Below are 24,975 nucleotides of genomic sequence, written 5' to 3' on the forward strand. Positions count from 1 at the left end.
TTGGTTAAACAGATCATTCACTTCGAAGAAGTGAGCACCTACTCTTGATCGTCGCTTTATTCAATTCTCCCTAATCAGCGCATATCCTAACACTTCCGTCCTTCATTTCCCAATTAAAACTGGTGCACCCCATGGTGACTAACTAGGTCGTATAAAATCTTATCCCACAATTCTTGTAATTGATTGGTTAATTCTTGCATCTTGGACGGTGCAAGCCGGCAGGATACTTTAGCAACAGGGCCAGCTTGAGACATTAAATCGATTCTGAATTCGATCTGTCGGGTTGGCGGTAATCCAGGGAGTTCTTCTGGGAAAACTTGTGGAAATTTGAGCACCACCGGGATATCTTTTATATGTTTTCTTTTAAATACTTTGGCAATCATGTTTGTCAAATACACCACGTCTTCCTGTCGTAAATATTATAACATCTCAAGGTGAGATTAGAGTGGCAACATAATGCCGTACACTTTTCTCTGTATTTAATCGCTTCATCGTCCGAAAGAGAGCTTCTAATCATCTTCTTTTCATATTTGATTTCTGCTTCATGTTGAGTTAGCCAATCCATGCTAACCATTACGTCAAAACTTCTTTGCTTTACTGGTCGTAGGCCAATAAGGAAAGGTCAATCGTTCAGAATAATAGGACAATTCCGTACAATTTAGTTAACCATTAGGGATTTACCGTTAGCGATTCTACAGTATAGGGTTCTATAGTTTTACTTAATCGGTATCTTTCCAAAGGGTAGGAGATTAACAGGAATTAACTACTATCGACGACCGTAAAAATTATCACTGAAGTCTATTGATTTAAAACTACAACGTACTTATTACCACTGTTGGATCATGACGTGCTTTATTTGAATTACTCACAAAAGCACGGCTCCTTGCTTGATCAGAGGTTGATGCTTGTCATGAGGTTCATCCTCACTGCCACATTCATAGCAAGTACAACTGTTTGGCATAATTTGATTTCTTTGGGTGGATTGTTATTGAAGTTGTTGGGTTCGGAGTGGTCGTACAGTAATGGGCTGGGGGTTGCCGGTTCACAAGGCTTCAATTGGTTCTACAATTGGGGCATTACGTCCATCTTTACTACACCTGTGGCCCACTATCAATCGACATTCTTCTTCCTGCCGATAACCATATATTTTCCACATTCAGGGAAGGGCCCTTTATGCGGTTCATGGTTTCACAACAGAACTAGTCTTAGTATAATTCTGGGTTGTAGGACATACCTACTTATTCACAAGTCTATCTTGCACTATACCTTTATCATTTCCCTTCTTTAACACTCGACGTCTCACCTAACGTCCTTCCATTCCGCTTCCCATAAAGTCAAATATATCAATGCTGGCTTGTGCCACAACCCTTCCAAAGGTTGTATATATTTTACAGGGTTGGCTATACTCCTTATCGATGGAGTTAGTCCCCAATCTAGCACTCACTTTGCTTTGTTTCAGGAGTAATTAGCCATGTTACCAGACATGACAATTCCTTCAAACGATTTGCGTGTTCTAAGTGATCAGTACACAACATTTCTATCTTTCATAGCTCAGTTTCCAATCTCTGAGTTTAATTACTCGAATAAAAATGCTCTAGCACAAGAATTTTAAATCCTGACCATATCATCTGAGTAATAATTTTCCAACTATAATTTTTGTACCATCGTGTTCCATCACGATACAACATAATCTACCAACATATCTGTAGCATATTTCACTACACAATATTCTAGACTCTTACCAATATCCTTAACCATTTCGATCTTTTTCATCCACTCGCTAATCTATTCCTCCCTTTACCATCAGTAAACTATTAATAATTTCCTTACCACAAACAACAAACATATCCTTCATACCGGATCTAATTCATTACGACTACTATTCATGTTTAGTTTATAACTAATACTTGTAGTTATAATAGCATTCGGTGTAACATTTTCACTCTTAGTAATTACATTAAGAGTTGAAATATTCATAATCATGTGATTGCTCGATCTATAATTCCGCGATCACATTTGCATCAACACTAGCAGTGAACAGTGATACGACATTCGGTATCATCATCTGCTATCTTTGAGCAATCAACTGAATCATATCAATCTCCATCATTGGAGTTACTCTTTTTATGTCATTCTGCCGTACTCATCCCGTACGCAGTAATCAATACTAATCTCACCATATAACTCGTTACCAGCTCAATCATAACAACAGGTACACATACACACCAAATATTATCACATATATTACACATACCGGCATCTAGTATATATATCCCACAAATATAATAACATATGGACTTAAACTGACATCGGTTAACGTTTAAATATGTTTCATAACCCTTGTCACCAACTGACATATAGACCTTTCTCAACAAAGATCAATGTTTAATATGCTTGATTTCAATATCCTTTTGCATGTCAGCATAACCGATACATGCTCACCGTGAGCACCGAACGATTACGTACCACGGAGTTATAATATCCGTGTCTATTCGTATATCCGGCATACACAGTATACCTCCTACGAACGAACAACCAACTATGCCATAATGATTCCAACACTTCTTTGTGTATAGGTAATCATTCTATTCGAGCATACATGGGTGTAAACATCTAACGGATGTAAGGATAACATAGGAAGTTATTAGAATAGGCGGTACCGGTGTTGGTAGGGTATGGGATTTATCAATTTTTGGTTGGGAGTGACGGTTACTAGACATTTCTGGTTAATGTCAAACGGGAGATTTGATTTGGTACCATCATAACTATAACCCGATAAGTCCGACTTATCACCAACCGATGCTCTAGAAATTTCAGCATCCTCGGTACTTTTTATTATCACATCCCCCGGTTCCTTATCCGGGTCTTATTTCCCAATACTTGAACCCACAAGATATGCACACGTATATATATATATACACATTAGCACATATAAATAATATTATATACTGTACACATATGTTGCCATTTTTACCTATTAATGTACCCCGTGACATTCCCCTGAATTCCCTCGTGCGGACAAGTCTGTTATTATGTTCCGGACCATAATAACTCACTTGTCCATCCAAGTTCATCCAGACCTCGTCACTATAAATTATTAGTTGATATTCAGATCCTATAACACTTGAGCTACTGGTTATATTTTAGGTATCTTTTAAAGACATCCTAATTCTTTTATAACCAATGGCTCTGATACCAAGTTCTGTAACACCCCGTGACCGCAGCGGAAACGTAAACGGGATGCGACAGACACCTCTGATATCAACCACATTGTTTATAAAGAAAATCGAATGTATTAATATACTTTAAAATTACATTGTCTCGTCTTTCATTATCGTCTAGTTGATACACACTTCATACAATACGATTCATAATTCTATCGTTATAAAGTATCCTAACGTCCATCACGCAAAACTTACACACATCAAGCACTTAGCACGTAATCAATCACTTTATCTTAGTTGTACCTGAAAAGCATGTGAGAAAACGGGTCAACTACGAATAGTTGGTGAGTTTCACAATTTTAGTAAACCATGATAAATCCATATCATAACATAATATTATCTGGGGACACTGTCAACCCATAAATACATTTAATAACCTCTGGGAACTCTGTTACCCCAGAAACATACTTCCAATAACCTCTGGGAACTCTGTTACCCCAGAAACACATTTAATAACCTCTGGGAACTCTGTTACCTCATAAACATACTTCCAATAACCTCTGGGAACTCTGTTACCCCAGAAACACACTTCCAATAACCTCTGGGAACTCTGTTACCCCAGAAACACATTTAATAACTTCTGGGAACTCTGTTACCCCAGAAACATACTTCCAATAACCTCTGGGAACTCTGTTACCCCAGAAACTGTTGCGGGACCTTACAATATTAACAACTCAAACAATTACCATTTCAATACATTACCGTACGATTCCCGTACATTAAACATTATATAAATACATTCATTTCCATGCGTTCAGCACGTACTTAATCATTTTGATAAAAACATGCTTTCCGCCCCGGGAAAATATTTAAAACAGTTCAGTAAAAGGGGCTCGTGAAAACTCACCTTAGCACATGCAAGTAGGTAACAACAATCAATATCAGTTAACTCGTCCAATCTGTAATATGATCCCTACGATCATTATTATACAATTATTGTTTATATAATCTTTAATCTTATCAATCGGTACACCTGGGGACACTGTCAACCCAGCACTGTACCCGTTCTGGGGGCAAGGTTAACCCAGAAACACTTCTCCGGACTCAGATTGTGATGTCGTTTAGAGTTCCAAGGTCACAACTACTATTAGTCGTTTTTCTCGTTTTGCGTGCCTAGCACTGTTATCCGTTTTTATGTTTCAAAAATGAGTTTGGTCACACACGACCCGAAAATAGTGGTTGACGGATAATTTAATTAAAGATGTGAAATTATAGCTCGGTTTAGACGTCCCGATTGGCCGTGGGACCCGTTTCCGTCTTTGGCGTACCGGAAACTATTAAAATAGATTAAAATTACTCAAATCATCCGAATTATTTTCGGATGATTTATTTTTACTTGTTTAGCTCATTTATATGAAAATAGTTCGTTTTTAGGGTTTTTGTACACCAGTCAGCTCGCTTAAGCGAACTTCACCGGTTTACGCGTTTTACTTTAAAAGTTTGATAATTAGCACAAATAATTATCCGTTTACTCTCGGATCTTGAAATTTTGCACAAATCACTTTTTAACAGTGGGGAATTTTATAAAAAATATTTCCAGAATTAATTCTTATATTTAAAATTTACTTATTTATTTTTAAACACCATTTAAACACTAAATATGTCGTAATTACCAAACGATCTTAGAAAAATCCCAAATTTCTCCTGGATGTCCCCTGCCATCCACATAGTCCCCTGTAATTTTTCCAAAACCAAAATCTTCTTTTAAATGCCATTTTTACTAAAACCGAGCTAGAAATCCCTAGAACTCGTTTAACCGAAAAGCCTACTTAGTCTTCTCCAACGGACCTCAAAAATTGTGTGTGACTTATACATGATATGAAAAGCTTATCCACAATTTTCCAGAATTTGTCATGATATTTATCTATTTTTCACCATTTTTGGCCAAAACCGAGCATTAAATTCACCAAATATTCATCCTTCATCCAAAAATTACCAAAAATTCACAGAACTCATATTTCCATGAGTTTAACACCTCTGTAAAATTTCGTGACCTAACTCTAAACGACCAACAATCTGTCCAAAAACACATACACCGACAAAAACCGAATATACCTTTCGTTTTCCGCCACTACAAGCTACAAACTCATCTTTACGCCTTATCTACCACTAAATACAGAGCCTACAAACAACATACCACAATACCAAGCAAGTTACACTCACGATCAAGCCATTTCTTTCATGGTTACGGTTATGATACTAAAACAAAGATTTAACCGTAAAAATTCGTTTTTGACTCGTTTAACTCATTTCTTGGACCAAGATCCCTTGTATAACTTGTATGCATCACTTGATCATGCAAGAATCGGTTTCATCTTGGGTTTCCACCCATTTTTCATTTGAAACCTCATTTTCTTGAAAGAAAACTCAAGAAGGAACTATGAAAACGATTATATCTCGATCTTTACCTTGGTTTCTTGATTAAAGACTTGGGTTTTTGTATGAAGGTTTGAAAGGTTGAGAGGATTTGGACTTGGTTGAATGAGAAAAAAAGAAAATGAATTGTGTTTTGGTGTCAAGTGGTCCGATCGGACATGGATGGAGGGTGGGGTGGGACCCACAAGTTCATTCATGGCCACACATTCGGATTACGCAATCTGGATAATGTTGTGGATAATCTGGTTCAGTTCGTTTTTCGGTTAAACGTTTAATTCGACTTAAAACGGTCGTTTTTCGGCTTAAAAACTGAAATTTATATAAAACCGATTTAAAACTTTTTAAAGACTTAAACCATGATGTTTATTAACTTAAAACATCATATCATTAATTATCGCGCATCTTTTTCGGCTTGATCGATCGTCTTTTGCTCGGTTTGGTATTAACGGTTTCGTTTAAGGTACCGACGTACCTTTAAATCGAAATTCTTTTTCTGTGCCGTAAATCACTTATCCCGAAGCTTTAATACTTCGTAGTCATTACTAAACATCATATATCTCGTCTATAATTGAACCCTCGATTCATTCGGGTTTCAATAACTATCGATCGTTTGATCGCATATTCAATACGGTGAATCATATATTCACGTACAATCAATACAATGAACCATGTATTCTCGTATAATTGCCATGGTAATTCATGTATCCGACATTACATATGACGTAGCTAACGCCTACCGGTTAGGGTATACTTGGTTTCGTCGGAATCGTTACAGGAAATATTCGACAACTTAGGTATGCACGAGATTGACCCGAAGTTGTCGACGGAAGCGAATGACAAGTTCAACAAAAACCTTCAAGACCTTTATGACCATTATTTTCAAATGTATGGTCCAAGCACGAGATCGTCTTTTGTGAAAAAAACAACTGGTAGGCCGTGCAATGACCCACTTATAAACTTGATGAATGGGATTCGTGAATCGGCATCTAAGAGGCAAAGAGGAAACACACCAAGTAGCGAACTTGGTCGATATAGTGGAGCAAACTATGTTGAGGGCGCAACGGTCGACGAAATTCGCAATATTGATTTGTTGGCTTGGTGGAAAGGTAAACAAAACGAATTTCCCATTCTATCCGCCATGGCTCGTGATTTGCTTGCCGTACAAGCCTCAACGGTTGCTTCCGAATCGGTTTTTTCTCTTAGTGGGAGGGTGTTATCTATGCGAAGAACAAAACTAACTCCCGAGTCTCTAGAGGTTTGCATTTGCCTAAAGGACCATTTGGATGCGGTGGATCGTGTACAACACAAGGCGAACTTTGAAGACGAAATACCAATAGAGCGTCATATTCATGATGAGGAGGCGGAGGACGGGGTTTCTTCCGATAACGAAGACGAGGGTGAAGACGAGAATGAAGACGAAGAAGAGTTGTAATTATTTGTTTTGGTAAAATTATTTGTAACTTGTTCAACTAATATTTAGTTTTGATTTGTTTTATTATAATTACTTTTGTTACTCATGATTAATTTTTGTTACTTTTTTAATAACGACGAACATTTTATTTATTTAAAAACTAACTATTACAAACATTATTAAAACATAAACGATACTAAACATAACAACTAAAACATAAAAAACAAAGTCCGTCGTTTTAATCCGGGAATACTTATTTTTGGGTTGTAGAGCCGGACGACTCTCCCACTTCCGTTTTTTTAGCTTCCAATGTTCTTTTCTCTCGACAATACTTATTCGTATGTTTTCGTAATGTCGAGTTGGACCCTGCTTTAAGAAACTTCGAGCAATATTTGCAACGTGCCAACTCATGTGAGTCGGTCATGAGACACAAATCGTAATGAACCCAAACATCGGGGCATCTTGTTGTTTCGATCACCATAACAACGTCATCATTGGTTGCCATTTGTTGTCGGTTTAAGGTTAATTGTAGTTTGGAGTGTGTTTTATAGTTTTGGAAGTGGTTTAACAAGTAAACAAACAAACCTTGCTATTTATAGTAAGAAAATAACCTATTTATAGTTAAAAAACCGGTTCCAACGGTCAAAAACGGCTATATAGCCGTTGGAACCGGTTCCTAACGGCTCTAATATTTAAATTTCAAAAAAAAACCGGTGGAACCGGTTTTTACGTAAAACCGGTTCCGGTTCATACCCTACCCGGTTCTTAAAAGTTCGCATATCTGGGCATCGGTTCGGGTCGGGAACCGAACCGGTTCTTGATTGGAACCGGTGCCATTTTACAACCCGGTGTGAAAAAACCGGTTTGGAACCGGTTCGGGTTTTCCATTTGAACCCGATTTGTGCACCTCTAGTTTGGTGTATATGGAAGGCCTGAAACAAGTCAATTTTTGAAAATGAGCCTTTAAAAGTCGGCAACATTCTTGGGACATTAAGGTCTAAGTTACTTATGGATTAAAAATAAGAATAAATGTTTGAATTTAGATTGGGATAGTTAAAATTTATGGCGTTGTAATTTGTTCTTGTTTTGCCAGCGCTTGCTATTAACTTGATATGAAGTGTTTTTGGTTGTGTACTTGTGTTAATGAAAGTTTGCGTTTAAAGGGAAAAAAAACTATGCAGGTTGACTTTTTATTCATCCTCGTTTTGGGATGGCAAGGCGTTGTTTAATAATCACGACACTATTTAATTTTGCGAACAATTAATTAGATTGGAATCTAATTTGATTTTATTATTCTTTTTTAACAAATGGAGTTGAAATATTCTATTACTATTTAATTGCCTATAATGAAGCCAATCCTTGTGCCGTCTTCTTTGAATATAACAATCCTTTCCGATTAGCACGCAATGCGTCACCAACTTCATCACCTTCTTTTATAAACCCTTGATTTTTATCTAAGGTTGTCAGGTCTTGTCTAAACGTGTTTAACATGTTAGAGACGACGCGATTAATAAAAGTATCAAACATGAAAATGTCTCTTTTAACAATTGACTTTGATGGTTTGAGCATGACAGTTAAACGTTTTTATGTACCAAGAAAGCAGGCCCGGCTCCGAGAATGGTTAAAAATTTTGGGCCGGAGGCGAAAACCTTTTTGGGCCTTAATAAAAAGGGTACCTTATTGGATTTAAACAATTTTATTTTTTAATAAGCCTTAATTTTTTGGGTCTTATGATTTGGTTGTGTAAAATATTTTTTTTAAATAAAAATAAGGTTAAAATGTCTCAAGTAAGATTATAACCCACAATCTTTTGGTTGAAAGCCAAACCCCTTACCACCAAACCAAACTAGTGGTTGTGGAATTTGGTTTAAGCATTATATATACATATTGTTTTTCACAAAAATATATTATATAATTTTTTTTTTCAAATCCGGGCCTATCCGGGTGTCGGGCCGGGGTCCGTCGACCACCCGGCCCTCCCATATAGCCGGCCCTGCAAGAAAGAGAAATGATGTACTCTAATGTCTTAATTATAATTATTTAAAAATATTACAAATTGCATAGCGCATTTTTTTGCTAAACAGATCTTATCGTGGCTAAACATGTGTCCATTATGACGGACCTCTTTTTATCCCGATATCCGTTACCGACCTAATAAAAAGGTTAGTAAAGCCTTTAGTTCATAAATCATTCGTAAACAAATGCCAATTTAACAAGAACTAGTATTCAGTACCCGGCGCAACGGTCAATAAATTCGGACTCGTTGTGCCGGATAAGGGTCTCGAAATTTGTGCCCACATCAGCGCGTTGCGACGGGTCTGTGAACGCATATAAACAAAGTATAAAGAACGCATATAAACAAAGTATAAAGAAATTTGTACCCACACCTTCACGTTGAAACAGGTCTGTGACGAAGTATATAAACAAAGTATACAAAAATCAACATGTAGATTAAAATTCGCAAGGGTCATATCAGCGCGTTACAACATTTGATCATACATAAGATGCTTTTAAGAGCGCCTTGCAGTGGAGTAACCGTGTGGGCGTTTAACCAGATGATAATTTCCTTGTGTCACTAATTTTATAGTTACAAAAGATTAGTTGTTATGGGCATCTGGTCACCATAACTACAAAAGAATCACATTTCTAGTTGATGTTTGGTAAAACAATTACATTAGATGATTGCAAAAGACGGTTCTATTGTAGCTTTCCTTTTGATGTTGGTTTTACATGTTACGCCATTACGGTTTGGTTTTTTAGCTCACAACTTCTGAACCTGCATTTGAGGAAGACTTATTGTAAGTGCAGTTAAGTTTTGGTAGGCATTTGTTGTTATAACAACATATACTATTGGCTTCATTTACTTCTTACCTGTACTTTGCAAAAGACATTTGCAGCACAAATACAGGTAATGTAGTTTACAAAAGAAAGTTTTAGTACAAAGCATTTGTAAAGTAACAGGTGAGCCTATGTTCTGTGTAGTCCGAAAATGAGAGTTTGTTCCTGCTTGTTAGATACTCTTTCTATATCATTGGTGCTGCATTACCAAAAAGGGCTGACTTTGTTGGGTCAGAAGTCAACTTTGGTTGTACGGACTTAGGGGACAGAAACTTGTAACAATTGAAAATCACATTTAGCCGAACTATCCACAAAATTACTAAGTAATTACCTTAAAACTCTAGGTAACTGATTGAAAACAATGTTAACGGAACATAACCAAGTAATAGCCGATGGCCAAAAACACACCACCAAAACAGTAATGCAAAAGCGAAACACTGCTGATGAAAAATCAAACCGCCAACGTACGATGTTAAGTCGTATTCTATATAATCAGTCCTGCTATTATAATTGTAAAAAACTGATTACCTAATTGTTGCAAATACTATAAGCACTGGATAGTTAGAGTTAGTACTTATATATTGTTGTTTTTCATAAATTAATTTTTTAACAGAAGTATACATGTATTTTGTTGGTTCAGTTTACCTACAGTCGTGCACCACACCACACAAAACTTTATTAAATTATGATTCTCAATTGTCAAAAACAATCAAGAATATATGTTGTAATAAAATCCCGAATCACTTTGTAGAATTTGACTCTAAACAACAGTAGTAATTGGCTTACAATTTGTCTTCAAACATAAACACGAAATATCAAACTCGACTACAAAAAATCACTTCCAAGTCTGCACTCTAGTAATCCAATAAGTGTAAAGCCTTTTCACCTGTCATGAAGAAGTAAGACACCAAGTGCCACAAAAATCTAAAAGGATCTACTGTTAATGATGCCCAAAATGGCAATAAGCATTTCACTGAACACCTTAGAGCACACTTAAAAGGCTAAAAATACAAAATAATATACAAAGAAATTGAATTCATGACGAGTACACAAACCTGTAATGATCGAAAATCACATTTAGCTAACAGTCCACAAAGTTACAAAGTGATTAATCATAATGCAAGATTACCTAATACTCCAAATAACTTATTGAAAACAACGCTATCCAGAACAGAACAACCAAAGCAATTGCCAATGTCAAAAAACACACCACCTAAATAATAATGCATAAGTGAAGCACCACTGACGCAAAATCAAACAGCCGATATACTTCACACACACACACTCGTCGATAAGATGTTAGAATACAATGAGCTGTAAAATGACCCGGACTATGCACACTCAATTAAACGCCAAAACCAAACGTTCATATAAACGATTAATAACATGATTATAATGTCACTAAGGCTCGTCACATGTACCCAACGACAACTACCTGCCTCAACACCACATATTCAAAACAGATTCATTATCAAAACTCATTACCAAAAACACTGTGAAATAAATTGACCTCTTGTATAATTGCTTTTTACTCAAGATTTGGTCAAATTTAGTAGACATGTATTGTGTGAAGCAGCTACAATTGTCAAATTTAGTAGACAACTTTAGGCTCAGATCATATTCATGGCTGCAAAGGTGGTTGCTAAATTTCAAGCACCACAGTTGCCACACCAAGAGTCCATCATCATAACCGCCCTACGTAGACCACCCAAGAGGTGTAGCAGAATCATCAAAGCATTTCTGAGACACCTTACACGACCATAACTAAGGTCACAAATGTTCACAATGGAGGCTCAGGAAACATTAATATTTCTAAAACTCAAAACGGACAAAGAGCATTTATATGTTTTCTTTCACAGATTGTTTTAAATTTACACACAAATATAAAACTTATATAACTGTTTAGTTTTTTGTATGTCGTTCGAGTTGAGTAAAATGTGTCAAGATCGTCTAAAATTAAAAGTTTGATAAGATTACATGTTTGAAACCGAAAAAAAAGTATGATAAAATGCATATAAGTTTATTAGTATTACACTTTCTTTGCCGATATTACCAAATATGCAGTTGCTCTTGCTTCTAATTTTATAACCTAAGGCATGAATAAGAAAAAAAAAGACATTTTTGGTACTTTTTTTTAGCGATAGAAACTCTTGCAACTGTTAGTTCAGTAGCAAGATATGTTGAAACTAATACAACAATATACTTAGGAACAATTTTTATTTACATTTTTCAGCTTTTGAGACTTTTCAACGGTTCTGATGTGATTTTTCAACATGATTATTGCAACTTGAAGAACCATAAACATATAATAAGATAATGAATGAGATTTAACTTTTAAAACCCATGTAATACACGGGTTTATAACTTAGTACATTTATAAGCAGAGAATAGAGGCTATACTTGTAGTTTCTCATACATAATTACCAAAGCTAAAATTTAAAGATAACTTAATAATGATTGAGGCAATATTATTTCCCCAATCACTAATAAGTTATGTATAATTTTTATCGTATTAGAGTAAATTTCCAATCATTAATGAGTTATGTATAAATGCTAGCTTTATCATAATTAATATGTATGAGAAAAAAAAACGAGTAGGTGTTTACTTTATCATAAATAATGTTAGCAATTGTGTAACAAGGATTCCCGATAACTATACTAGGATGGGATGTACAGTTCTACTAAACATAAATTTTCATTGTTTATTTTCTTTGAATACAAACGATTGCCTATTATTTTCATAATTATAATTATTTATAATTAGTACATCCTTTAACCAGTAATCAATTATTTTAAGGCTCACCCCTTGCGTTGTGATGGTAAAGATGTTGATGTTACCTAGCAAAGACTAAGGTTCAAGCCTCACTAGAGACAAAATATATGAAAAATAATATAAAAATAAAAATTTGGATGTTCAATCAGAAAAAAGTAATCAATTATTTTAATAAATTTAACAAGTACAATTACTAATAAAAAACCAGATATTAAAATGCATTTTAACGAATTTTATTTCTTGTCTTGGACGTCGCCTTATAAAAATAAAAATTTGGATGTTCAATCAGAAAAAAGTAATCAATTATTTTAATAAATTTAACAAGTACAATTACTAATAAAAAACCAGATATTAAAATGCATTTTAACGAATTTTATTTCTTGTCTTGGACGTCGCCTTATTGAATGCTCACAACATATAAAATACAAACACCCTTGATAGTTAAGTACTTGGAGGGACAATTGTGAGGTTTGTTTCATTTTTGGACTTGAATTGTTGTGCAAATTTTGGAGTAACATTCAAAGTCGCCTGTACAACCCCTGGAGACATTGCCTTCCATATCGATGTATTTCCAGCCAGTTGTCCAAACAAAGCCCTGCAAAATTAGCAAAATTATTTTTCAGACATAAATTTCAATTTTTTAGACAAATTAAAAAATTCATTTTTGACTTACTTTGATGTAGTTATGACTGAGAAAACTTCCAGTCCAGAGTCATCTGCAATATAAGCAAGCTCATAGAATTGAGGAACGATAAATAAATCACCTTCTTCAACTTTACTGTCCAATGCTGGCTTTCCTTGAAAACCACCCACTATCTTAATCTGACCACTTCCCTTGCAGACATAACAAATATGGACCGAACCATCGGCTACATAACTCGGTGTCAACATAGCATTACCTTCCAACTTTACAAATCTTGCACTCAGACAAAGCTCACTGAGCACGGGCAAGTTCTTTTCTGTCAAGTCATTGACAAATCCACCACATTTCACAACAACTGCATCCGATTCATCATCAATGGTTGCATATAATGTACCTTTGGTGTTGTTACTTGGTTATGGGAATTTGATCCCTTGATCAAGTAGAGTGACCATTAGACCTTGTTGGCTATTTATAAGATTTCCTGACTCGGTTTCATCCAGACCAAAGATTTTACTAACAAAATCAGACTGAAATCCAGCTAGATATCCAAGGGGTCCTGACGAAAGAAAGTATGTGAATAGGCCAGGGACTATGGCTTTGCTGCTCTCACCCAAATAGATAATAATTGCATCTGTGTCGCTTGCATCTGTGTCGCCTGCGTTAAACCACCAGGAAGCCAGCCCTGCTAAAGTTGGAACTGCATCCCCTTTCTTGACTATCAATACCTTTTCCTCTGAACTATTAGCTGAGATCAAACCAATTGTGACAGTACCTATACGTTCATGTTGAACGACTCATGTTAATCAAAGAATAACGACGTAAATAGTGACATAAGTAAACTATTTGAACAACGTATTAGAAAGCCAGTAAACTATTTGAACAACGTCTTAGAAAGCCAAATCGGGTGCCCTTTTTGGATCTTGACTTTTTTTTCCTTTTAAAAATCTCATATATATGCTTATTGATCCACTTTAGACAACATTTTTTTGTTAAATGAAAATTTCATATATTTTTTAAATTGGATATATATAGAAGACCTTCGTCATACCACTTATTATAGAAATTGACTATAATTCATGTATGTTTCAATGGTTAGGGAGGCTTCTAAAAGAGAATACTATATCTGTAAGAAGAGAGAAAAAATCTAAGACCTATATGATCAAATAGTACAAATTAATCAATAGTTGAATTTTATAAATAGTATAATTAGTTTTTTTAGCTTTAATATGTATGAGGTTTTTTGGATCCTTACTTTGGTGTGTTGAAACTTGAATAGATTTACATTTACACAGTATATATAGAATCAATCTATAGAGATTTTCTCCATATTAATCTGATACTAATTTTCTCTTCCAGATTTTCTTAAAAATAAGTTAAAACTTTCTAGCTTGTACTATACAAAATTATTTAGGTTAAAACTTTCGAAAAACTGTTTTGTTAAAAATTGTTCTATAAAACAATTGTGGAGGTTAAATATTGTGTTGTGTGGGAAGGTAAAAAAAACTTTTATTAAATTTGTGTAGTCTAAAAACTTAATTTGTTCTGTATAAAAGTTTATAAATGTGTTATGGTGAAAATTGTGAGACTCCTTAATATATTTAATTTATAACTTTAAACGTACACAAAACAGCCATGTAACCACTCATATTTGTATATGTCACTACCTCTAATAATAATTTATGTATTGTGTACGATATATTAGTGTGTGTGGAGAGAGAGAGAGGATATGAGAGAGATCCTAAAAAAATTCTTATTTTACGTGTTCAAAAAGTCTAGGAAAGACTTAGTTCTGACACATAAATCAATAAATCTACTGGTTGGTGACAAAAATATTTCCTAAAATGATGTACTTATGAGTAGATGTGGATAGAAGCAAATATACGGTCACAATAACGTTGTTCATGTGTACCAAGATGTAAAACAACGTACCTTCGAGTACGAAGCCAATTTTGCTGCAATCGGCATAGTGAGGAAGAGTAAAGCCAAGAGGTTGAAGAACAAGTCTCCCGGTACCGAGTTTTAAGTCACTTAACAACGGTACTTTAGAATTTGACCATACATAATATCCACCGCTGTCACCCTCAAATAACGTTTGATCGTACTTCTCCACCACCAATTTTGCGTCCATCTCGTAACCAAAAAGAAATATTAGAGAGAAAGAGGCAGTAGATGATTACCAATTGGGTTGCCTATTTATAGAATAAAAGTAGCCATACAAGTTGATAATTGGACATTATTATAATAATTGCAATTTAATCATGTTCTTTAATAATCAAATGGAGTTAAAATATTCTATTACATATACCAAACCTCATTATTAAATCAAGATAGATACAACGGAAAAAGGGAAGAAGATGGCCAAGTTGGTGATGGATTGCAATGTCGGCCCGACGAAGACTTCAAACCTTGTTCTATTCAAAGAAGATGACCCAACGTTAACTCATTAGTCGCGTTAATTATTTCTCCCAATAATTAGCCTCTATTTATTTATTTATTTATTTATCCACATAGTTAATCATAGATGTTAAATCCGTGTTTGATGAACTATAATATATAACTGTTAAATATTATTTTTTATTTGTTGTCCGAAGTTGTAACTCTCTGGCTCGTATCTTGTAGCAACGTTGAATAATCGATGATCAGACAACTAATATCCAACAAAATATGTTTGTTCCAAGCTTAGTAATTATGTACCAAGCTTTGTTATAGATAGTTGCAACATAAATTTAAATGTTCGAAGTTGGATAAAGAGGTATAAACGATTGAATGCAGGTATAAAATTTGGAAAAACACAAACATACAAGGTTTGGTTCGGTCAAAGCCGATTATCGGGTAATCATATTCACTTAACCATAAGCGTCTACAATTTACGGATTATGACTGTATCTTCATCTAACAGTAGTAAGATGTACTACTAATGCTAGTGTTACTAACTTACTGTTATTATCATCGCCGTCAGGGGGTGTTGTAAAATTGTCGAAAATTTTTTGACATATTATTGTCGGAAATGATTTTCCTACGGGTATTTTTTCCTGCGTATTGGTTTAATTGGAAAATCGAGAAAATCGGTTTCTAACAAATTTCATTGGCTAATGACTCAGTTCTCTATTCGTGTGTGTTGGATGGAGACATCACATTTTTCAAGCTTGTTTTCCAACTGGTTGCTTTGATGCAAATCTTGAGTATTTCCAAAACTTATGCGTCACAAAAATGGTTTTACTTTTTCTTTCTAATTAAATCATTATTATGTTTGGAGGATTTTTATGAAACGTTTTTCTTTAAATATAACTTTGTTTATTTGTTAAAACTAACACACAAAAAAGCATCCCCGTATCATTTGGTGTGATGATAAAGATGGTTTAGTGTTACGGCTTAGTTATGAATATCTCGTAAAAAGCAAAATCCATAACTGACCTCAAAAAAATAAATTTTTTTAATGTTTTATTAAAATTCATAACAATAAAAAGTAGATGCTTAAAAATTAATTATAAAGTAACTACTTTTTAGCCCCTCATGTTAACGGGGGTTTGTTTAGGATTTTATGTTTAATCGTTTTGCGTTTGTTTTTTCGTAATAATTTATTTTATTTTTCAATAGAGTTTTGTTTTGATTTAATACGTATATAATAATTTGTTACATTCATTATATTTTTTAACATTTAGGCTCTTTCAATTGAAATAAGTATTTACAATTTTTGTTTCTAATATTGTGAATATATTTTATTGGATTTTAATTTAATTTTAACCCGCGTTTGTATTAGAGAGAATTAACATCAAAAACTAAATCAGACATGCTTTTATAATTTTAAGTTGGTATATTATGTTACTAATCTGTCACCAATAACAACCGTTCTAGGCCTGGAATCAAGCTTGGCATGGTGGTGGTGGCAGTATAAAGGATGAAGATCAAAACTGGTTGACCCGAACATGGTTTTTTTTTAATAAAAAGAGGAGGTAAAGGGCGACCAAACCAAAACCAGTGCCCGAATAACAAGTGTCCATTGAGCGATTCAGGAGAAATCCATCAAAAAAGGGCGGTTGATGTAGGTTTCAATGGTGGTTGATGCATGAGATGGGAGATTGACAATGATGGATGGTAATTGAAAGTTAACCGGTGATGGAGATGATAAACAGCGACAGAGAATATGTAGAGGAGATAAATTAAATTAGGATTTGATGATGAAAATGTTTCACAAACAAATGATATGTTATAACATGTTTAAGAGCTATCAGGATTTGATTACTGTTTGATGATTAAGGAAATGATATGTTATAACCCATTTAAGGGCTATATAGGTCTCTTGATACACATGACCTGCAGAAATTATTGTTTGATGTTGAAAGAGTTTCACAAATAAACGAGATATTATAACCCATTTAAGGAGTATCATGGTTTGGTAAGACCCATACTAGAGAATTCGCGTCAAATGAATGAGAAGCATATAAATCACAAATCAGCAATGTGGCGCTGGGTCGATTTCTTCTTTTCATGATTGTATTTCATATATTTTCGGGTTCATTTTCATGTGATTTGGGTTTTTTTTTATCAAAAGTTCATTAGTGGTTCATTGTTGATACTTTGCAAGGTTAGGTAATGCTTTGTTCACTTGGTGATTGATTTAGGTAGTTGGTCTTACATTTGTTGGTTAAGGACTCTTAGAATGCTATTTTGTGATCTTAGCTTTGTCAAGGGGCCTAGATCTTACTATTGCGGACTTGGGATAAGCGTAATTAGGCATCATTTGATAAAATTGCACCTCTTTGAGGACATAGTCCAGGATATGAGTTCGTCGAGAATTAAGGTTAGAACTTTTAGGATGGTATTTTGTGGTCTTAACTTTTCTAGGGGCCTAGATCTTACTATAGTGTGGGTTACTACATGTGTTATTGCTCATCTCTTTTTACGTATATATGTTACATATGTTTTACTTTACCCTTTCTAATTTTTTCCGATTATTAGCACCCTCTCTCTCTCTCTCACACACACACACATTTATGTGTGTGTGTATATATATATATATAGTTTTGTTTGTTTGCATTGTTTGGCATAGAGCTGTGGCCTCTCTGGAAGCAACCTCTCTATCCAGGGGGTAAGGTTTACATATATCTCATCCTTCCCAGACCCTACTAGTAGTTTTTCTATGAGTGGGATGAGATTTACTGGGTATGGTTGTTGTTGTGTGGTTTTACATTTGCGGTACAATGTAGGTTTTGATAATTGGGGGTTTTAAACTATGTTGAAGTCTAGATATTTAAGGTTTTTTTTTGTGTGTTTAATTGTGACATTTTAGTTAGCAAAAGATATGTACTTTTAGTTAGTTGTTACCTGTGTATGTTCTGTTTTTAGCTGTTGTTTTTTGGGTGTGTAGTGGCGATGCTTTAGTTAGCAAAAGATATGTAGTTTTACTCATTCTGTACACATCAGTTCATTATTTAGCACCTTATGGTTGGTTTGTGACCGTTGTATGATCGGTTCTTATATATTATTAACTACTATTCGGTTTGGTTCTGGTTCAGTTTTTGGTTTGGTTCACTTCACCTTTTTTTTTTCTTATCTTTGACTGATAATTTTAGATATGCACCTATAGTTAGTGATTCATTTTTTTATAAACTTATGATTGGTTTGTGACCGGTGTATGATTGGTTTTTAGCTGCTATTGGCTACTAATCGATTTGATTTTGGTTTAGTTTTTGGGTTGCCTTACTTAATCTTTTTGTTTTGCCTAACTTTGACTGCTATTTTTTTTGCATTACATTTAATACCTATATTATGCAATGTAACATTACTCTTTAATATGTATTTTTTAGTGTTTAAGGAAACAATTGAAAGAAAATTTTCTGAACAAGGCAAAGTCATCAAATTCTCTGATATTGTTGGTATTCATGAAGCCAAAGAGGAACTTGAATAAATTGATGTAAGTTCATCACTTCTTAGTTTTAGACATTACAACTCATGTGTCTGTCTAATTATCCATTTTGTTGAGTGTCAATCGATTTAATCAAGAGTTTCTCATAAAACCAGACCGATATATACCACTTGGTGCTCACCCACCTCGAGGCATGTTCTTGGTGAGTTCAAATTGTTTATTTATAACTTTATAATATTATAAATGTGAACTAAAATCATGAATACAAAAAAATAATATGTGAAACGGATTTGGGTATTTTACAGGCTGGTCTTCCCAGTACGGGTTAGACATTATTGGCAAAGGCGGTAGTTGGGGAAGCTGAAGTACCATTCTTTAGTTGTTCTACAAGTGAGTGTAGAATTTGTTTAACAATAGCATGTTCGTGTTCACTCATCTAACTTTACACGAACATGGACACTTAATCGAACAAATAATTGTGTTCATTTTTGTATCATCTTGGATTTTCCGTATTTGAATTTGTATTCGTTTACTCGGCTAGAATATTTTTCGAACCTTTCGTATTAATAAAAACTTGTATTTAACTTTGTTTAACTAATTTATATTTTAATAATTTTTAAACTTGTCAAACAATACTTAGAAAACTTTAAAATTGTTTAAAATGGCTAAATAAATGCATTTATGGAACTTTAGGGACCAAAACATAAAGTGCAAGCATCCCCCCCCCCCCCCCCCCCCCCCCGCTGAGCCGTGCAGGGATGAAGACCTCAAGATTTTTGTTTAACTACGGGTTTAATGCAAAATCGGTTATTTTTGTTCAAATCTCGTGTTTTAAGCTCCAAGAAAACACCTTTAGTCATGGTGTATGTCCACATTCATGTTCCCCATCTACAAGAATCAATCTATGTGTTTTATGAGCCGATTTTGTCTTAATTACATTATTTGGTTACCTTAATCGAGTACTTTCTAAAACAATTAGTTATAATATCCGCATTCTTAACCACGACACAATCATAAACTCTAAAACCTTTTATCTCAGCCATATCAAGCAAAACCCACAAAATTCCTCTCTTCTCATCATCTTCTTCAAGAATTAATCTAGTTCATATTTCTTCAAGAATTGATCCAGTTCATATTTACTAAGTTGATTTTAAAGTTCAAGACATCTTTGACCACGTGCTTCTCCTAGTTCTAATCCTTGTTTGGGTAAGTTGTCTTCTACAATTTTGTTCACTTTTATTCAATAATCAATAACCCTCAATTAATTTCTGTTATTGAGGGGATTTACCATGTTAATTGGACTCCGAACCGTTTAAGGGCAAAACAGTCAACATGATTGACTTATCGATTTCTAACACTTATGGTCGGAATTAGCTTCCGACGCAGAAGACTTTTATGTTTATTTTAAGATTTTGAGTGTATCATAACCGACTCATAGTTCTGATTCTGGTCAGTACCAGCTCGCTTATTTATTGGAAATATCATAACCGGAGTTCTATACATCCGTTTGGATTGCTTCCAGGTGATATGTTCTTGGTATTTACTATATTTTATTTGGTATAAGTCTCATGTTTGTTTGGATCAGAATTTGTCACTATAACCTTGCTCGTTTATTTTGTCTCACGGTTTACTCGCTTAATTGTCAAGGTGAGTAATCACTCCCCTATTTTCCGTGTTCAAATACTTTTGGAGACTTTATGCGTTTCTATTATTACTCTTCATACTACATATTATCAATACTAGAAAATAATGATTATTGTGTTGTTGATCGATTTAATGTTTATTTGCTAATTGCATACTTGTTTACCTGTTTATTTCTAGCATTCGGAGAGGTCCATCATTGATTCTAGCATGTCTTGATTCTAGAATGTTGTCTTAGTAGCCAAAGCTCGATTCGCTAGGCAATGACCAAATGACACGAATTACTTTATTTCATTAATTGTTGATACTCACAATATTGGTTTGCAGTTTTTATCTTATATTATATTTAGTGTCAAAAACTGGTGATTATCACACTCAACATATTGTTGAGAATATATATATATATATATATATATATATATATATATATATATATATATATTTACGCATATTGGAGGTTATACTTTAGTTTGAAGCAATGATGAAGAAACATTTGATGATGCCTTAAGATAAAATAAAAACAAGACTACTTGTGTTGATTTGGGATTAAACTGTAATTTGCTTTAAACTTGTGTACTTATATGAATTTTTAATTAAATAAATAAATTAGATATTGTCATGTTTAAATCGAATGATACTACCTTGTGAGTAGCGATCAATCAATTCACGCCCCAGCATTTCAACCGTAGGTTGGGGTGTGACAATGCTAGCATGTTCGTGTTCATTTATGTTCATTTAAAATGTAACAATGAAACATATTTGAACAAAGGTAAATGAGTATAAATAAACGTATATGAAAAAACGTAAACGAACACAAATGATGGTCATGTATAAATCATATATATATACATATATATATATATATTTAAATTGTTTAGATATGGTGAACACAATTACTTTGAGTTCTTTTATTATTGCAGGTGTTCGATGCTTAAACGAGCTAATTCAGAGCCATTAGAACGATGATTAAACAAGCTCCAAGATATAGAAAGCATAAGAAAGTGAATATGGATGATATAGAATTATTTGGGAAGAGTTTGGATGAGAAACCTGAAGCCGATGCAAAAACTAAACACGACGAGATGACAAAAAGTGACCAAGAAGTAAAACGAGCATATCTTGGGCTAGAAAATGAGTTATGGGACCCATAATATATGAATTTTGGGTTACTCGACGAGAGGGATCCAAAAATAAGGTTATGTTTTATCGCGTGTTGCCAAAACATGATTATATTGCCATCAAGACACACGACCGACTTAAAAAACGTGAAAAACATGTTTTGGTCTATATCTTCTGTTTTATGAACCCTAAACCATTATGATGACCTACCATCGCTGTTAGACGATTTGGGTGAACTCTTGGGCGACTAATAATCTCTTGATCAATCCTAATAGATTTCATCATAATTGAAGATTTATGAAGACAACGAGCCACTAATCTTCTCGTATCATACCCAAGATGTAGAGTATTGTAAGTTTATAGTTTTCTCATGTTTTAGTTACGAACTATTTGTAATTGTTTATGATTAATCTATGAGCATTGATGTTTTGTATTGTTGTGTATTCAAACGATATAGGTTTATTTCGATTAAAACGATTAGTTTTCCAATTGTTGTGATACTTGTCTATAGGGTTGTTTTGATTAGTCTGAATGTGATGAAGCATACAATTGCCCTTAGTTGAGTCACACTGGCAGGGACTGCTTGATAACCGGTGCCGTGTGTTAGCGATTGTTGATGCTTAAGGTTTAACTAGTTAACCAACCTGATTTTATTTCTAACAATTAATATATTAAATGACATGAGATTATTTTTTTGATGCATGCTTGAACCTCGGGTGTGATTTTCTTTTGTGAACTATGTGAAATTTTATTAATTTGCTTATTTGATTTTAAAACCAGTTATTTTCTAGTGTGATTCGCACTCATAACTACATACTTTATAATGCTATGAGTTAATTACACGTTGCACTGACCACATACTCTCCGTGGTTCAACACCTTACTTGACCCAAACTAGTCAAAGGTGATTAGGACACATGTTTAATATTGTTTTTACTAGATCACGACAATTTAGCATCAAAATAGCGCTGTTGCCGGCGAGTTAGTATGCTTAGTATTTTTTGTGATTTGATTTATGTGTTTATTTCAGTATTAGTCTTAGTTTTATTTTAGTTTTTATTTTATTTATATTTTCCTATTTTGCGTAGGGTGTGTTATTTGTGTAGGTAACATGTTTATGCACACCCACCACTCAGGTAGGAAATCCCCGCTTATCTTTGAGCTAAAACTTGAGAGATTAGCCTGGCAGAACCTGGCTCAGCATGGAGATTCAGAAATGGAAGGTTAACAGCAGAACCAAACCCAAAACCAGAACCATAATCAAAACCAAGAACTGAAGCCACTCAACAAAGACAACATATTCTACCCAAATCATAATAAGAACCAAGATGATTAGTCCGAGAATAACCCGAACCCACCAGTAAATTCCAACCAAAAACCAAAACTAAATAAATCAGCTCGCCTATCCCGAAAAGGAAACTAAAACAATCACCAACCAGGACCATCTGCGTCACACAACACCTTCCGTCACAGAGTTTAGTTGTATCCAGATGAAGATTATATTAGTATTCATACTGAGGATGAAAAGGTTGAAGGGGAATGAAATGATTCAGATCAGGGGCATAATGGTATCAATGAAACATACTGGCGGATCAGACAGGATACACAGTTTGAATAAGTTAATGAATTACATGATGGTTGGGATGAAGAAGAAGAGAAGAAGAGTCGGTGAATCAAAGAGGTGAAGGGTTTGTGAACAGAAACAGGGGAAGATGTGGTATTGGTAGGAACATAATTGATAGAGGTCAAAATATTTAGGTTAACAAAAGAGGATTGGTAAACAGAGAGAGGCGACAGAGAAATATTGCAGCAACGTTTCAGTGTGCTAACAGTCATTTCAGACCGACTATTTTAGATGGTGCCCACCCTATAGTTCCATTGGTGCCTATACCGGGACAACAGACGCACAAATCACGCCCGTCTTACATTAACATCGTGCCTCATCTTCACGGGATGGCCTCAGAGGACCCGTATTCCCATTTATCTGATTTTTTTGGCTATTTGCGGGTTGATTGGTGATGGTACTTATGACCAGAAGAAGTTCGGTTGAGACTTTTCTAGTTTTCATTGAAAAACAAGGCAAAAAATTGGTTCAACTCATTACCGATGTATAGTATTAGAAACTGGGCCTAGATGCATCAGATGTTCTTAAACGAGTATTATTCACAAGCGAAGATAGAAGAGGCCAGAATTGAGATTCGTCACTTTTCATAGTTACCGGGTGAGTTATTTCATGAGGCTTTCACCCTGTTTTAAAGAAATGATCAGAAAATGTCCGCACCATCCAATTGAGTTGTGGGAGTTAGTGAAGTGTTTTTTTAACGAGTTAACGTATGAAGATAGAAAGCATTTAAAGGCTTCTAGCAACAGTAAGATGTTAAATGAGCCCGAAAGAGATGACTGGGATTTCTTGGAATTTATGTGTCAAGATTCCAATGCCAAGGCCTCAACTAAGAGAAGAAGAAAACACTTGATAGCCAAATCAGATGAATTAGCATCTTGTGAATCAAATCGTATAGCAGCCTTAGAAGAGAACGGCCTTTATTGAAAAATGATACAAGTAAAAAAGAGGTTGGTAAATTCGGGGTTAAGTTCATGGTTTGTGAAGATTGTGGGGAATGGGGACACACAACAGATGATTGCCCCGAGAATGAAGATGAGGAGGAGCCCAAAGAGGTTAGTTATGCTTGTGGGGATTGCAAAGGCCAGGGGTTCAATTCCAACATATACCACCTCGGCTTGAGGAATCACCCGAATTTCAGATACGAAAAATGCAGCGAGCCAGTCAAACCCGAACTTTCAGGGTCCTGGTCAAAACCAACAGCAAATTGATTATCGTGAAAAAGGTTATCAACAGAATTCCTATAATCAGAACAACAGTCGGGAGTATAACAGAGATGGTTACAGGGGTAACAGCTTATTGGGTGACCAGAATCAGGACCAACAAAGAGGTCCTCGGGTAATTCAGATGAGTATGTGCACTCGAAATTGGATGCTTTGCTAAAGCTATTGATAGAAAATCAGAAAGACACTCAGAGACAATTCTAGTTAAGAGATAAATCTTCAGAAGCGATGGCAAAGCAGA

At 34.7% G+C, this 24,975-nt stretch overlaps 1 pseudogene across 1 annotated transcript; it reads right to left on the reverse strand.

Moving 5' to 3' along the window:
• Window positions 1-12,916: 12,916 nt before the first annotated feature.
• LOC143635532 (12S seed storage protein CRD-like) lies at window positions 12,917-15,729 on the reverse strand (annotated as a pseudogene). The gene is made up of 3 exons (XR_013154073.1): window positions 15,195-15,729; window positions 13,296-14,037; window positions 12,917-13,217 (listed from the first exon to the last, which is right to left on the reverse strand). The product of XR_013154073.1 is annotated as a 12S seed storage protein CRD-like (transcript).
• Window positions 15,730-24,975: the final 9,246 nt, after the last annotated feature.

This window comes from Bidens hawaiensis, unplaced genomic scaffold (assembly GCF_021521415.1).
Source record: "Bidens hawaiensis isolate Kalapana, Puna unplaced genomic scaffold, B.hawaiensis_p1.1 tig00000536_1, whole genome shotgun sequence".
Classification (NCBI taxonomy): Eukaryota; Viridiplantae; Streptophyta; class Magnoliopsida; order Asterales; family Asteraceae; genus Bidens; species Bidens hawaiensis.